Source organism: Salvelinus namaycush, chromosome 36 (assembly GCF_016432855.1).
Source record: "Salvelinus namaycush isolate Seneca chromosome 36, SaNama_1.0, whole genome shotgun sequence".
Taxonomy (NCBI): domain Eukaryota; kingdom Metazoa; phylum Chordata; class Actinopteri; order Salmoniformes; family Salmonidae; genus Salvelinus; species Salvelinus namaycush.
In genome coordinates, this window is record NC_052342.1 from 9,095,174 (window position 1) to 9,111,477 (window position 16,304).

Below are 16,304 nucleotides of genomic sequence, written 5' to 3' on the forward strand. Positions count from 1 at the left end.
CAATCAGACTGACTTGTCACCAACCTAGGGTATTTCCTTGTTATTTTCTGCTAATAATGCTATATTCTCCACTGGAAATCTGACTGGGAAAATAGTATGTATTTTTTTATGCCGTAATGGAACTAAAAAACAAACATGCAGAGCATTTGTAGTAGCCTAGTAATTCCAGAACAATCCTCTACTACATTATTCAAAGTGTGGACCTCAGTTTAAGCTACAAGCCTTAGTGTGTTTACTAGACCTATATCCCCAATGACCTTTGTGACTGACTGTGCAATGTCTGCATTGTGTGACCCTGACTCCTTGCAGAGGACATGTGTTGTTGCCACAGTTATAAACCCGCCTATTTCTATATTCTCTCTAATTGAAATCAGATTTTAAACCTAACCTCAGGTTAACCTTAACCACACTGCTAACCTTGTGCCTAATTGAATGTCTGTCTGAAGCTCTGTATAGGTTCCTGTCTATGTGCACTGAGTGCAAGTCAAAGTGCTCACATATCTGTGGCTCAGCACTTGACTGATTGCCAGCAAGCAACTGAGGCGCTGCACTGACAATATGAATCAGTGTCATTCCTTACTTCCCACCTCCATGCGTCCTTCCAAGTGTGTGTTTGCCATGGCATCTCTGCCAGTCTGTGGCATCGGTCCCAGCAGGGCAAAAAGGATGGTATTTCACCACTGGTACTGTTGCCACATTTCGGTTTCCATTAGGGTAGCAAATATCAATGCAGTTAGTGACACAGTATTCCCTCACGCTTGTGAGGGAGGAACAGGATCTGACTTGTCTCAGAGCATGGGAAACAACGGACTATACAACAATGATTCAATCTATTCAGATTTGTAGCTTGCACATCTTTTCAGCCCAACCCCTGGAATGCCCTGAAATGCTGCTTTTGTAGCACCCTTGTACTAACTACATGTCTGTTGTGAGAAGATGTGAGGGTGTTGGAGTACATTTTTCCCAATTTCAGTGTTCTAAACTGGGTCATGTGCCCCAGGTGGGTGTTTGTCTTTGGCTGCTTTTACACAAGCAGTACAATTCAGATTTTTTTTTTGCCCACATATGGGCAAAATATCTGATTGGTCAAAAGATCAATAACTGTGCAAAATATCAGAATTGTGCTGCTTATGTAAACATAGCCAGTGTCTTTGTACATGTGTTTATTTAACTTCTACTTGTGTGCCACAACTAGGTGCCAGGTCTGTGACGGGAAATGAGGAAGTAAGGGAACCGTAACGGACAGGGCTCAACGGTTACCGGGCACCACTACTAGGCATTGTGGGTAGAAGAAAAGTAATAGTTAATTGGTACTGCAGCTACTTAAGTAGGACTTCTCATGTGAAAGAGAAATATGATACCATTTATATGCGTCACACAGTTTAGGTCCATAGTGTGAACAGGGGCAGAGTGCATTTTGCCATCTCATATGTGGGTAGTGGAAATAGAGATCGTGGCTCGTTATGTGTGAAGCAGATGAGAAGTACAGTATGAATGACTTCAGTCTCATAATTGACTTATAGCAAGAGTTCATATGAGGGTATTTAGTTTTTAAAACAAGACGTGTGCACATCACACACAGTCAGGAAGTAGTTTATAAATGGAGATAGTTCTCCAACTTTGCTAAAGCATGATTGAAAGAATCAGGTGACTTGTTCATTTCCTTTATGACTCGCATGTCTCTGTACAGTAGTCTTTGTCCTCAACTTTTAATGGATCTGGGACCATTTTGTCTTTTTGCTGTAGTTAGCGAGGGCAGTGAATTTTTCCACCTCCCTGTGGAAAGAATGCTTTTTGTCTGGCTGCCCGTCACACTCGAGGAAGGAGGCAGTGAGTCTTGTGACATTTCAGCTGAGCTTTCCTTCACCCCTCAGCTACCTCTGTTTTGATTCCAAGGACCTGTACTTTATCTGTCAAGGACCACCACAAGCATTGTAATGGCACCAGAGCCATTATATAATAAATATTGCAATCAAGCTTTTTCCAAGTCTATTTTAGCCTTTCTCTCTTCTCTCTCCTTTTCTATCTCATTTCCTCAGTCTCACACTCTCTCCTGCTGATAGTCATCATAAGTCAGACAGATGGCCAAGATGTTTTTTTCTTTCTCTGTCTCTTTCTCTCTCTACCTCCCTTGTCTATCTGCTGATAGTCATATGTCAGGCAGATGGTCAATAGGACTAGCCTTGAATTTATTCTGTAGCTCCACAGCCAACACACAGCTCTCGCAGGCAGTAGATGACGTCACACCCCACAGCGCAAATCTTTTATCAGACTTGTATGTAAAGCATGTCTGCTGTTGGTTATGTTGGCAGTATGTGTTTGACATTACGTGAAAATTAAACAAAAACGTGGCAGTACTATATTTCACAGTGCCAGACTCTCAGTTGTAAACAAAGCTGTCTTAGAATGTCACACAGAGCAAGAACCTAGTTTTGGGTGCGGTTGTGAGGCCGGTTGGACGTACTGCCAAATTCTCTAAAATGACAGAGGTGGCTTATGGTAGAGAGATGAACATTAAATTCTCTGGCAACAGCTCTGGTGGACATTTCTGCAGTCAGCATGCCTATTGCACGTTCCCTCAACATTTGAGACATCTGTGGCATTGTGTTGTGACAAAACAAGGTGCACGTGTGTAATGATCATGCTGTTTAATCCGTTTCTTGATATGCCACACCTGTCAGGTGGATGGATCATCTTGGCAAAGGATAACTGCTCACTAACATGGATGTAAACCAAATTTGTGCAGAACATTTGAGAGGAATACGCTTTTTGTCCGTATGGAACATTTCTGAGATCTTTTATTTCAGCTCATGAAACATGGGGACAACAATTTCCATGTTGCGTTTTATATTTTTGTTCAGTATAATTTGGTCTCCTGAGAAATTAAGCTAATTGATTGCACGCAAATTGACAATTTTAATGTATAGGATTCCAATAATATTCTATTTGATCGTCAAACATATCTGTTAACCCAACGATAAAGTCTTGTTTCTATTTTAGTTTTATTTCTCTAGCGCTGTTGACGGTAGGTGCACCTGATTCAGCTGCCCTGCGTGCCGGGTAGGCAAAGTTTTCCGATTTTTGAACCATTTCATGTGTCTGAAGGTACAAACTCTGCTTTCCCGTCAGGCCCGGAGAGCAAATCAAGTGCACTATAGGCCTACCGCTGGTCAATCGGATGGCTCAGGTTACCGTGTCTGCAGTATCGTAGTAGGCGTAAAAGAAAGCTACAGCAAAGTTGATACTGTGAGATTTCTAAACTTTTAAAACCATAACTAGAAAGGCTGTCAACAAATACAACAAAGAGCTGCTGGTTTTATGAGTAAGTTCATGTTTAATTTCTTACACAATCTCAACACTTATATATATAAGCCATAAAATGCACATTCTTCCTACTTCCACTCGCGCTACAACCAGCACTGCAGCTGTAATGAATGAGTAGGAAAGTGGACTGATAGGCTTGCGTTGTTGTTATTAGCGGCTTGGGTCTTTTTTCATGTCGAGGAATATGCCACTTTCTCTGTTTTATAGGAGTAACAACATGAATTTGTGCATGAGGCAGAAATAATGTGGTGCAACTTGCGTTTCGCCATCAGCTGGAACACGGTGTCCCTTTTTGGTCAGTGTCAGCGGAGGAAATGGAGAGTGGAGGGGCGATGAGAGGCGGGCCCTCAGTCTGCTGCTCTCTCCTTCCACTGAGACCGACATTCGGATGCAGGCACCATCAGCCCATTAAAATTTAAAGCAAATGATTTACTCACCTGGATTCACCTGGTCAGTCTAGTCAAATGGCCAATTTGGGTGCAATTAATTAGCTTAATTTCTGAGATCAAATTAGATTTCAACAAAATATTTCAGAACAATCTGTGATGGTGGTTGTCATGGCTTGATGAAATAACATGGAACGACCCAGCGGTGTCATTCAAATGACCCTCATATTTAGTCAGTGGACCAACCCCATGTCAGTGTCAGTCAGACCCCGGTCACAAAGTCCTTTTGACTCCAACTGGCAGTCTGCATGTCTTCTCTTTCTATAGCTGGTAGTGAAGGGAGAACTCCACTTGGAAAGCCACAAAAAGGCATTGAGACATTGTGCTCTTGCATACTAATTTGTCCACTGTATTGTAGCCTATTGGATTGAACTTGTGCTGATGATCTGTGTTTTTGTGCTCTTATGCGTGCCTGAGATGCAACATGAAATTGCCTTGGCTTTGGAAAAACTCATCAGTTTTGACACACCTTTTCATAGAATTGGTGCGTGGGAGGTTTACAACTTGTGGTGCATAGAATTGATTTTTCTGCCGCCTTCTCTCTCGACTGTTGCATATGCTCTGTCTGTCTGAAACAGATGATGGTCTGGTGTGATATCTGACAATTTTCTAGGACCTGGAACCTTTCCTGTTTCTTGAATGAATATTTAGCAATATGACATTATCATACACAGAAATCAACAATGGCTGTTGTAGGCCTATGTGCACTGTATGTTCGTGAATTGCGGTATTACAGCAGAAGACTGTCTTTTGTCATCATTGTTCATGTCAGTGGTAGGTTACAGGCTGTCTTTTTAGACTGAATGACCTATTTCGCTGCGGCTCTTTTGCTTTGCTTTGTCTCACACGTCAGAAATATTGACTATTGACCCATCCGACAGATAAGAAAAGGTGTCTGTTCATCAGTCATTGCGGGGAAAGTTCTGTCATATTTCCCCTCTGTCAAGAACTAGAAAGATGTGAACCACTCGTAATTCAGTGAAGACTATGCTTATTTTCCAGGTTGGCTAGGCTAATGCATTAGCCTAGCCAACCTGAGCTGTGTAATATATTAGTCTTGTTTGTCTGGATGCACTTGGTTACCCAGAGCAGGGAAAACATCAGGAGTTCAATCAGACTTCTGTCAACAGCTTGCCTGCACTTAAGAACAGGTGGTCCTGGACTACGTTTAATCGCTCTTTGGCCCAGTTGTGGATTTTCTCTTGTCTTGTTTGCCCATTCTGCTGGATGGCTGTATCATTTCCTCCATCTACGTAGACAGGTTTGCAGATGAGGCCTTGTTCCTTTTGGCCAAGTGTTATAATAAGCTAATAGATATTTTCCCCTTTAACTGTGCACATCAGTGACATTTTGCGGATTGCTGCCTAATGTGTCTGGGAAAGGATTTGCAGTTCAGGGGGGGATCTGTGTTTTTGTCATCATGACCTTCTTCGTGAGTTCTTCTCAGTTCTGATTGACAAGTAATAACGTGGTAAACAACATACATTGCTGATTGTCTCATTGGCTGGAATGAGTAGGCTCAGGGATAGGCCTCAGTGTTGTTTGCCTAGCTCTCACTGAGTGGGGAATGTCTTGTGCATACTGAAATCTCTCAATGCATGTATCTTCTCCCCACCACCCATCCTGTTATTTTCTTTACTCTTAACCCAAAACTGATGTAGTGAGATGTTTCAACTTTTCCTATGCTGAAGAGGACATCTTCTCACAATACATTGTTTTGATTCATTAACAACACATTGTTTTGGTAATTACAAACCGCAGTTGGAATCCCAGCACACACACACCTCTGCTCTGCAGGAATAATTGAGCCCTGTCTGAACAGACTCGAGGTTGTCTGCTGTCAATGGCCACACGCGCATGCACGTACGCATGCAAGCACAGACTTACACACACACACACCAGGGTTTCCGTTAGCCAGTAATAGCCGGCTTTTGCCCCCCCCCCCCCCCCCAAAATGATAAAAAGCCAATAAATAAAACTGCCGCTGGCCAATTGTCCGGGAGAAAGAAAAAAAATCCCATTCCAAAATTATGCTTTTTGCCTATTCATTGATGGAAATACCAGTTGATGGAAATACATTTGACCGGTCATGCTTATATGTTAATTTGTGGAATTAAATTGGCGCGTGTGTATTAGTCATTATGTTCACTCCATTTGCATAGCGTACATATACAGAGCTTATGAGTGGGAAAATTGGTCAGACCATGCGAAGCTGCTCAAACAGCTCATTTGTTGGTTCTGGTGTGAAACGTGCTTTTATAAGCCCAATCATTGCATAACAATTTTAAAATGCAATCGCGTGTTGAAACAGTTTTGATGGCCACAATTTAAAGAGCTACTATTTGTATTAATTAAAGTGCGCTTCCCATTCGCCATTCAAGTGCATATAGACAACGGTAGGCAGGCTTCAGCACATCACACACCACTTTGCAATGAGCTGGAGGCATTATGCATTTTGAAAACTTATACTTAATTGTTTGAAACCAAAACATTTTACTTCCATTATGAGACGTGTCTTACCTTGCTTCAAAGTAAAATCTGACCATAGAAACGTGAAGGCAATTATTTTAAAGTCTTCCATATGCTAATAAAACCAGTAGCCTATTTCTCTCATGCTCTAATGGTTTTCAAAAACTTTTTTTCATTGTCCAGCAGCAAAAGGCATAATTCTAGTCATGTTAGCAACCCATGCTAGTTGTATCTTTAGATCTCCCCTATTTATACATTTCGAACTGATATTTTCATCTCTGTCACATGAAACCGTTCGCGTTTGACTACTGTGGTTTCATTATGGAATGAACGTTTGCACACTTAAAATGTGAAGAAATAATAGTTTATAAACATTTTAAGCTAAACGTTCTGATCTGTTGCATCAGCCTCATTATTTAAAAAAATCTAAAATAATAATGTTATGTCGCCTAGTCGCACTGGTTGTATGAATTTGGGATCTATATTCCCACAACTGTCCCAGAGTTTGGAATAGGCTATTTCTTTCTTGCACAGAACATGCTGACCAATAGAACGTCAACTTTTCTACTATGGGGGATATTCGTTTGACATAAGCTAGTGATTTTGCCGTTCGTTACTCGTCTGGTTGGCTGAGGAAAAGTAAATGTGGCAGTAATTCCAACGAGGGTGCTGATAGATAGACATCTGGCTCCCAAGCAACTTTGCACTATTAAAATAAAATAAAAAATTGTGTTTATTCTCACATTTTATTAGCTCAGATATTTTTTTGTATTATTACATACAGCCGGAAAAAACTTTTGGATATCAGAGAAGCGGTAGTTTACCAGCATTTCGACCAGAAATACAACTTTCCTGAATTGGATCCTTTGTCCATACGTACCCTCCTAGGCGGATCCACTTATCCCAAAGCCTGCTTCAAAACACCGCCAGCGGAGAAGAGGTATTCGGAGTGGACTTTTAGTCCGACTCAGTAGGTGTGCAAACCATCCACCGCTTCAAACGTCAGTACAGATACAAAGTGGAGTCGCAATTCAATGGCTCAGTCATAAGACGTATGTGGCAGGGTCTCCAGACAGTCACGGATTATAAAGGGAAAACCAGCCATAATGTCTTGCTACCGGACAAGCTAAACACCTTTGTCCGCATCGAGGACTGTGAGCTATCGTTCTCCGTGGCCGTTGAGTATGACATTTAAGCGTGTTAACCCTCGCAAGGCTGCCGGCCCAGACGGCATCCCTAGCCGTGTCCTCAGAGCATGCACAGACCAGCTGGCTGGTGTGTTTACGGACATATTCAATCTCTTCCTATCCCATTCTGCTGTCCCCACATGCTGCAAGATGGCCACCATTGTTCCTGTACCAAAGAAAGTGAAGGGAACTGAACTAAATGACTATTTCCCCGTAGCACTCAATTCTGTCATCATGAATTGCTTTGAGAGGCTTGTTAAGGATCATATATCCTCCACCTTACCCGACATCCTAGACCCTCTGCGATTTGCGGATTTTCATCCGTGTACCCAATAGATACACGGATGAGGCCATTGCACTGCACACTGCCCTATCCCGTCTGTACAAGAAGAATACCTAAGTAAGAATGCTGTTCATCGACTATAGCGCAGCATTCAACTCCATAGTACCCTCCAAGCTCATCATTAAGCTCGAAGCCCTGGGTCTGAACCCCGCCCTGTGCAACTGGGTCCTGAACCTCCTAACGGACCACCCCCAGGTGGTGGAGGTAGCCAACAACACCTCCACTACGCTGATCTTCAACACAGGGGCACCACAAGGGTGCGAGATCAACCCTCCTCCTGTACTCCCTGTTCACCCATGACTGCGTGGCCACACACGTCTCCAACTCAAATCATAAATTTTTGCAGATGACGCAACAGTGATAGGCCTGAGTACCAACAACGACGAGACAACCTACAGGGAAGAGGTGAGGGCCCTGGCGGAGTGGTGCCAGGAAAACATCTCCCTCAACGTCAACAAAACAAAGGAGCTGATCGTGGTCTTTAGGAGACAGCAGAGGGAGCACCCCCCCATCCACATCGATGGGGCCGAAGTGGAGGAGCTATTGAAAAGCTTGAAGTTCCTCAGCATACACATCACTGACGATTTGAAAGGGTCCACCCACACAGACAGTGTGGTGAAGGCGCAACAGGAGGCTGAAGAAATTTGGCTTGGCCCCTAAGACCCTCACAAACTTTTACAGCCTGTCGGACTGTATCACCGCCTGGTACAGCAACTGCACTGTCCACAACCAGAGGACTCTCCAGAGAGTGGTGCGGTCTTCCCAACGCATCACCGGAGGCAAACTACCTGCCCTCCAGGACACCTACAGCACCCGATGTCACAGGAAGGACAAAAAGATAATCAACGACATCAACCACCCAAGCCGCGGACTGTTCACCCCGCTACCATCCAGGAGGCGAGGTCAGTACAGGTGCATCAAAGCTGGGACCGAGAGACTGAAAAACAGCTTCTATCTCAAGGCCATCAGATTGTTAAACAGTCACCACGAGCCGGCCTCCGCCCAGTACCCTGCCTTGAACTTTAGTCTCTGTCACTAGCCGACTGCCCCCCCCGGTTACTCAACCCTGCACCTTAGAGGCATGTCCTTAGAGGCAGGCCCTATGTACATAGACATGGAACACTGGTCACCTTAATAATAATGTTTACATACTGTTTTACTCACATACTGTTTTACTCTCATATATTTGCGTATATACTGTATTCTAGAGAAGGCCTATCCTATTTAACAATTGCTGTAAATCTTTTTTTTTATACATTGTTAACCTTTATTTAACCCTTCTGTGGTCTTAAGTGTCAAAAATGACCCGCCAGTATTTTTAACAGCAGAGAGAACTTGAAATTTGATGACTTTTCTTAGTGACCCCCAACATTAGAAAAAGTGAAACCTCCCCTTCATATTTCATATTTCCATGAAAGCTGTAAATCACCAGGGTACGAAGATTGTGTTAGGGTCATTTCTGACCCGGCAGTTATAAAATCATTTACACACCACGAAAATACACACACACACACACTGAGAAATTGAGATTGTGTGCTACTGATTGAACTTAAACTTTCTTGTGCATGTGCAGCATCTCCCCTCCACGACCCCTCCACGACCCCACACATGACTCAAGTTCACAGACAAAATAAAAACAATTTCAGACAAAATAACATTTTCTTGAAAGCATTGTTTACTAATGGGGAATGCAGTCAGAGGCTATAAAGGTGCTGCAAATGACAGTCCCCCCCCCAGTTCTCTCTTTGCTGAAGCCACGAGTGCACGTTTCAGTGCCCATTAGGTCGTAGATCAGATTTTTTCCGATGTCCAGGTGGAACAAGAGAAAAATGATTTAGAAGAGGTGGTATCTGGGGAAGAATATAACCCAGAGTACGATGCATCATCTTCAGAAGAAGAAATCCCCCAAGCTGAAAGAGACATTTTTGACAAAGACCAGCAAAATAACATGGTCCTTGTCACCATATGACAACCAGGGCAGGATGGCAGCACAAAATGTCATAAGGATGACCCCAGGGCCCACAAGACATTCTACATGTTCATCACACCAGTCATCGAAAAAAATCTTCCTGGAGATGACAAATTTGGAGGGTTTCTGTAAATATGGAGACAAATGGAAAAGGATGGATGAGATTGACCTGCGTGCCTACATAGGGCTGCTAATCTTAGTGGATGTGTATAGGTCCCGACGCGAGGCTACTTGTGGTCCCGTGTGGCTCAGTTGGTAGAGCATGGCGCTTGCAACGCCAGGGTTGTGGGTTCATTCCCCACGGGGGGACCAGGATGAATATGTATGAACTTTCCAATTTGTAAGTCGCTCTGGATAAGAGCGTCTGCTAAATGACTTAAATGTAAATGTCTCTCTGGAATGCAGAGAGTGGAAGGGCTATTTTCCATGCCATTGAAAGTCTCACACTTTCTCAAGAATGCTACGATTTGGTAACTGTGAGTCAAAACCGGCAAGACGTGTGAGAGACAAACTGGCGGCCATAAGAGAGGTCTGGGAGAAGTGGGTGGAGCGTGTGCCATGCCTCTACAACCCTGGGCCTGAAGTAACAGTGGATGAGCAACTGGTTCCATTCAGAGGTACATTTTTATTTTCATATCTGTCATCGAAGTGATTTACGCTGTTATTTTTATTATGTATTGCTGTAATATCATTGATTTATGTGATTGTTTTCTGTGATACTAATTACTGATAGTAATCTCTTTTGTCAAAAGGTTGCTGTCCTTTTCTGGCAGTATATGGCCAGCAAAGTATGGCATCAAGATTTGGGTGGCCTGTGACGCACAATCCAGCTACACTTGGAAGATGCAGGTCTACACAGGGAAGCCGACCAGTGGAGGACCAGAGAAGAACCAGGAGACGCGGGTTGTGCTTGATGTGACAGATGGACTGAGGGGGCACAATGTCACGTGACAATTTCTTCACCTCTTATGAACTCAGCCAGCAGCTCCTGAAGAGGAAGACCACCATGGTTGGCACAGTTAGAAAGAACAGGCCTGAGCTCCCTCTGCACTCCTCGCAACAAGGGGGAGAGAGGCCTTCTCACCAAAGTTTTGACTTCACCCCCACCACCACTCTAGTTTCTTACCTCCCAAAGAGGAACAAGAATTTGGTCCTCCTGAGCACACTGCACAAAATGGCTGAGATCAGTGATTGTGAGGGCAGGAAGCCAGCCATTATCCTGGACTACAACCACAACAAAGGAGGCGTGGACAACCTGGGCAAGGTGATTGGAACTTACAGCTGCAGGATGATGACTGCCCGCTGGCCCCTGGTCATCTTCTATAACATCATTGATGTGTCCTCATACAATGCCTTCGTGATATGGAACAAGATCAACCCTACCTGGATGCCTGATAAGCGGAGCAAGAGGAGGGTGTTCCTGGAGCAGCTGGGAAAGGCACTTGTAACCTCACACATTCAAAGGGAGCGCCTCCCCCGCACTGCAGCTTCTGCAATGCTTGTGAAAGCTATTCAGGGGTCTGAATCTTGTCCTGATCCACCTGAGGCGAGGATATGCCAATTCTGCCCCCAAAGAAGGACTGTAAAACAAATACTATGTGCTGCACATGTGATAAATATATCTGCAAAGTCCATGCACACACACTTGCATACTGTCCTACATGTGCTAATTAGAGTTGATTGATTTATGTTCACATTTTTTGTTGTTGTTTTGTATCTATCTTATTTTATTCTTATTGTTGTTTATACACCTTGTGGGTGGGGGCAGTGGTTAAAAAATGGGAATAGACTTGTATTTTGTAGTTGAAATCCTCATTGTATAGTATATAAGAATATATCACTATGTTGCCAAAAAAGTTCAAGACTGTCATTGTTTCCCTTCAATAAAATGCATTCAGAACTAATTTCTGCACATTTCTGCTACTTTCTTAGGCTATACAAGTGCAATCTCTTGCAAAACACTTCATGTTTACACCTATGCAGTACCTTTTAGCAATAATAATAAACCTCTACTTTAGTAAAGAGAACAATTTATGACAGGTGTGTTGTAATAAAAATGAGTGGTGTCCACTGATTTAAATGCAGTCTTTCTGCATTGTGAAGAAGGAAAACCCACATATTCATGAAGTTTGATGAATTACTGGTTGTTTCTTCATGCAAAATAGATTTGGGGTTTAAAATTCAATTAAGCTGCTTTATTTTAGGGGTTTAGTGAATGTGGATCATTTTTGACCCTTACGACAAAGGGAGTATACAGAATGTTGAGACTACACAAGGATTAACTAGGCAAGTCAGTTAATAACAAATTATTATTTACAATGACTGCCTACCCCGGCCAAACCCTGGACAACGCTGGGCCAATTGTGCACCGCCCTATGGGACTCCCAATCACGGCTGGATGTGATGCAGCCTGGATTCGAACCAGGGACCACAGTGTACATAAACTATTCTAGCCTGCGTATTCTTCAGATATACTACATATTCTATCCATATAATGTCTATACATCCCATCATGACCAAAATTATGTGGATACCTGCTCGTCCAACATCTCATTCCAAAACCATGGGCATTAATATGGAGTTGGTCCCTCTGTGCAGCTATAACAGCCTCCACTCTTCTGGGAAGGCTTTCCATTAGATGTTGGCACATTGCTGCAGGGACTTGCTTCCATTCAGCCACGAGCATTCGTGAGGTCAGGCACTGATGTTGGGCGATTTGGCCTGGCTCGCAGTCGGCGTTCCAATTCATCCCACACTTTGTCATACTGAAACAGAAAAGGGCCTTCCCCAAACCGTTTCCACAAAGTTGGAAGCACAGAATCGTCTAGAATGTCATTGTTTGCTGTAGCGTTAAGATTTCCCTTCACAGGAACTAAGGGGCCTAGCCCGAACCATGAAAAAGAGCCCCAGACCATTATTCCTGCTCCACCAAACTTTACAGTTGATTCGCCCGTCGGACTGACAGATGGTGAAGCGTGATTCCTTCAGCGACAGGGCCTTCCTCTGACACTGCCTGGTATAGATGTCCTGGATGGCAGGGAACTCTGCTCCAGTGATGTGCTAGGCCGTATGCACTACCCTCTGTAGCGCCTTGCGGTTGGATGCCAAGCAGTTGCCATACCAAGTGTTGATGCACCCAGTCAAGATACTTTCAATGGTGCAGATGTATAACTTTTTGAGTATCTGAGGGCCCATGCCACATTTTCAGCCTCCTGAGGGGAAGAGGCATGGTCGTGGCCACTTCACGATTGTTGGTGTCTGTGAACCATGATGGATCCTTAGTGATGTGGACACCGAGGAACTTGAAGCTCTCGACCCACTCCACTACAGCCCAGTTGATGTGAATGGGGGGCGTGCTAGGCCCTCCGTTTCCTGTAGTCCACGATCAGCCCCTTTTGTCTTGCTGACGTTGAGGGAGATGTTGTTGTCCCGTCACCACACTGCCAGGTCTCTGACCTCCCTTTAGGCTGTCTCGTCATCGGTGATCAGGCTTACCACTGTTGCGTCGTCGGCAAACTTAATGATGGTGTTGGAGTTATGCGTGGTCATGGGTGAACAGGGCGTACGGGAGGTGACTAAGCACGCACCCCTGAGGGGCCCCCGTGTTGAGGGCCAGCATGGTGGATGTGTTGTTACCCCCCCCACACACACACACACACACACACAGCCTTTTGCCATCTGAATCCAATCAGGCAGAGGGGTTTTCAGCTATTCTTTCCCCACATTATAAGCCGGATTCCTCCTCCAGACGAGAACACATGGTTTTCCTGTTCTTCTTTTCAAATGGGGGTTTTGTTGCCGCCTTATCCCGGCTCTGTGCCTCAGACACCATACTGTGATGACAGGTGGCAGGGCCACTATTTTGCCATGGGCTCTGTGGAGACTACAGCCATGGAGTGGTACTTTAGAGAGACATGGGTACCGCACTTATGAGGTGTAAGTCCAAGCTGTCACCAGATTGACGAAAGGGGCCACATGCCAGACGTTTTGGGCTGGCTTTACATAATATGCTGTTGTATATGAAAGTCTTCCAAAGGATATTCCATTTAAAAACCAATATACCCGATTCCTAAAGTTATGTGGATGAGACAAAAACACACATTCTTTCTAGAATGTAGGTTAGAATTGTCAGAGCAATATTTGCTGTGAGAACTGGAATGAGCCTCAAGTTGATATGAATGAATTTGCTTTGCCGGACCTCAGGAGCCTCTGGATATGGGTTTGTGTTATATCTGGGTTCTATTTGACGCCCTGGAGATATTGTTGAATCCAGTAAGTGTTTGGCCATAAGTATTGTTTACTTATAGTACTGTAAAAGGGAAGGAGGTGGCTTACTAAATTGTGTAGTGTAGGTTTTCAAGACAGTAATTTAGAACTGTGAAAATAAGACATGTTATTGTAACATATTCAAATGTTCTTAAACATTTGTCTAGAGAGAAATATCTGTGCTTTGGTAGGCAAACTATGTCAGTCTTTTCTGTGATATGCTCATATTTCTCTCCGTGTATGACAGTGTTGTGTTTGTGTGTCACTCACTGCCATTGCCATTCTCCTCAGACAAGTTGGTCCCCAGTCTCCAATGAATGGAGCTTCATGACAGGGCCTCTGCTCTGCTGGAATAATTGAGACAGGCTTGGCAGAACAGACACAAGACTGACTGCTGTCCATGACCACACACACACAGAAGAGCCCCCTCCATCCCACCCCCCACAAGACCTAGCGTCCAGGGTCTGTTGTGTGACAGGAATGAGATGACTGACTGTAGAGGAGACCATTGGGGATGGAATTGGGGGTGTTCCACTTCGTACAGCTCATGCTGAAGAGTGAACCACTCTATAACCCTGTAGATATTTTCACCTACAGCTTATTTGCTTGATTTATGTGGATCTTGCTTATAAGATGACAACGTAAAATCATTGACGTTATAAGAGGGCTTGGGAGAGACTATAGAGTGCTGTTAAAATTGGACGATAGCTTGGCACTTGGCACAATGTGCGTGGTGAGTGTTCCTAGAAGAGTCCTCCTCTGCCTGAGGGCTGTTGGACTGGCGTTGCTGGCTTTTGTCAGGTTTTCAAGTTGAGACCAGCACCACAGCCAAGAAACATGACCTGTAATACACAGGCATAGAGGGGCCTGGCCTCCGTTTCCCTGTGAATGGAATGACTCAATGGAGAGTAAAATATAATGAGTGAGGAATTGGCCAGCATGCTCCCCCACTGTTGGCCAAAGCCAAGGGGAACTTCTGCCATATTGCTTACAGCAGGGCCATGTTCATAAGGGCACAGTGTAGTGAAATGTTCAGGTAGTGCCTCATCCATTTATATATTTTTCCCCCCCCTTGGCTATATTCGGTAGGGCACAAAACGTTTGAAACAAAAACAAGCGTTTCTTAAGCCCAGGTTGTGTCTCCCTTTTTTTCTGTCCGTTTTCTTCTGTTTGGTGTAAATACGACACGACACTGGTGAACGTTGGGTGAAACAAGACCGGTTAGACTCGTGTTGGCACTTGCTATAGGCCTCTGTTGCTCATTCACACAGCCATCCCAGTGGAGACGGTGCTTAAATGAATGCAGAAAATTGCAAATCAAAACTTTCTACCACAGCGACTGTCATTTTAGTAAAGCCTATTTGATTCGGAGTTCGGACATTTAAAGTTTGTATTTGAACTATTTCTAAGATGCATCCTTCCGTTTTTTCTGAACTCAATTCACTCAGGCGTAAGAGGGAGGCTTGCGCTACTGGTGCTGGCACATGCGCACATCAAATACACAGCTGGAATGCTGATTAAGCTGTTAACATGTCCTAATAATTCGAAAGATTGCTCAGAAAACCAGGTTTTAATGGGCGTATGCTTACTTCGATTTTGACCGTACGCCCATTTAAGATAAACAGAGTAAAGTGTTTACATGACTAATGCCATACTCGGCCTACTGCCATAATCAGTTTAATATTGAATTATTAGTGTGCCTGTAAACGTACTCCCTGTGACACCCAAGTAGTTCAGCTCTGCCCCAGAGTTACACAGGGAAATGATTTTGTTAAGGAGGGGACAAACTGTTCTGTTTATAATGGACATTTCACAGACCAGTTCAATTGGCCTTTAATATTATTAAACTCTGTGCTTGATGATGCTCTCGTTGTATGAGGATGTCTTTTTATTACCCTACCTGCCCACGCCTGAGGCCTGCAGTTGTTTTAGAGTCAATGTTTTGTCTAAACACATTTATTGCTGAGTCATTTATTTTGATGTCAGATTGTAAAACGGTTAGTTCTGGCTACGCAATCTGATTGGCCGATGCCTCTTTCATGTTCCCTGTAGTCTACAAGGCCGCTATCCTCACAAGACAAGATGGCCGAACGTGAAAGGAGCACATGCCAGCTTCTGTTTACAATGTCCTCAAAGGCTTTTAGTTTAATCCCTTCTCCTTCTCCCAAAGTACTGGCGCACACAGTTTATGGCTGAGAATGTATTTTTTATTTACTTTCTGAATGTTTAACGTGTACTTAAAACGACCCTTCCCCGCTTTTATTTACTGTAGGCCAACGTCTTCATTGAACTGTTTTGTA

At 43.9% G+C, this 16,304-nt stretch overlaps 1 protein-coding gene across 2 annotated transcripts in view; it reads left to right on the forward strand.

Annotated features, from left to right (window-relative positions):
• LOC120030695 (DENN domain-containing protein 4C-like) overlaps positions 1 to 16,304 on the forward strand; it is a 73,327-nt gene that overhangs the window by 849 nt on the left and 56,174 nt on the right. The gene's annotated exons all lie outside the window — the stretch shown is intronic.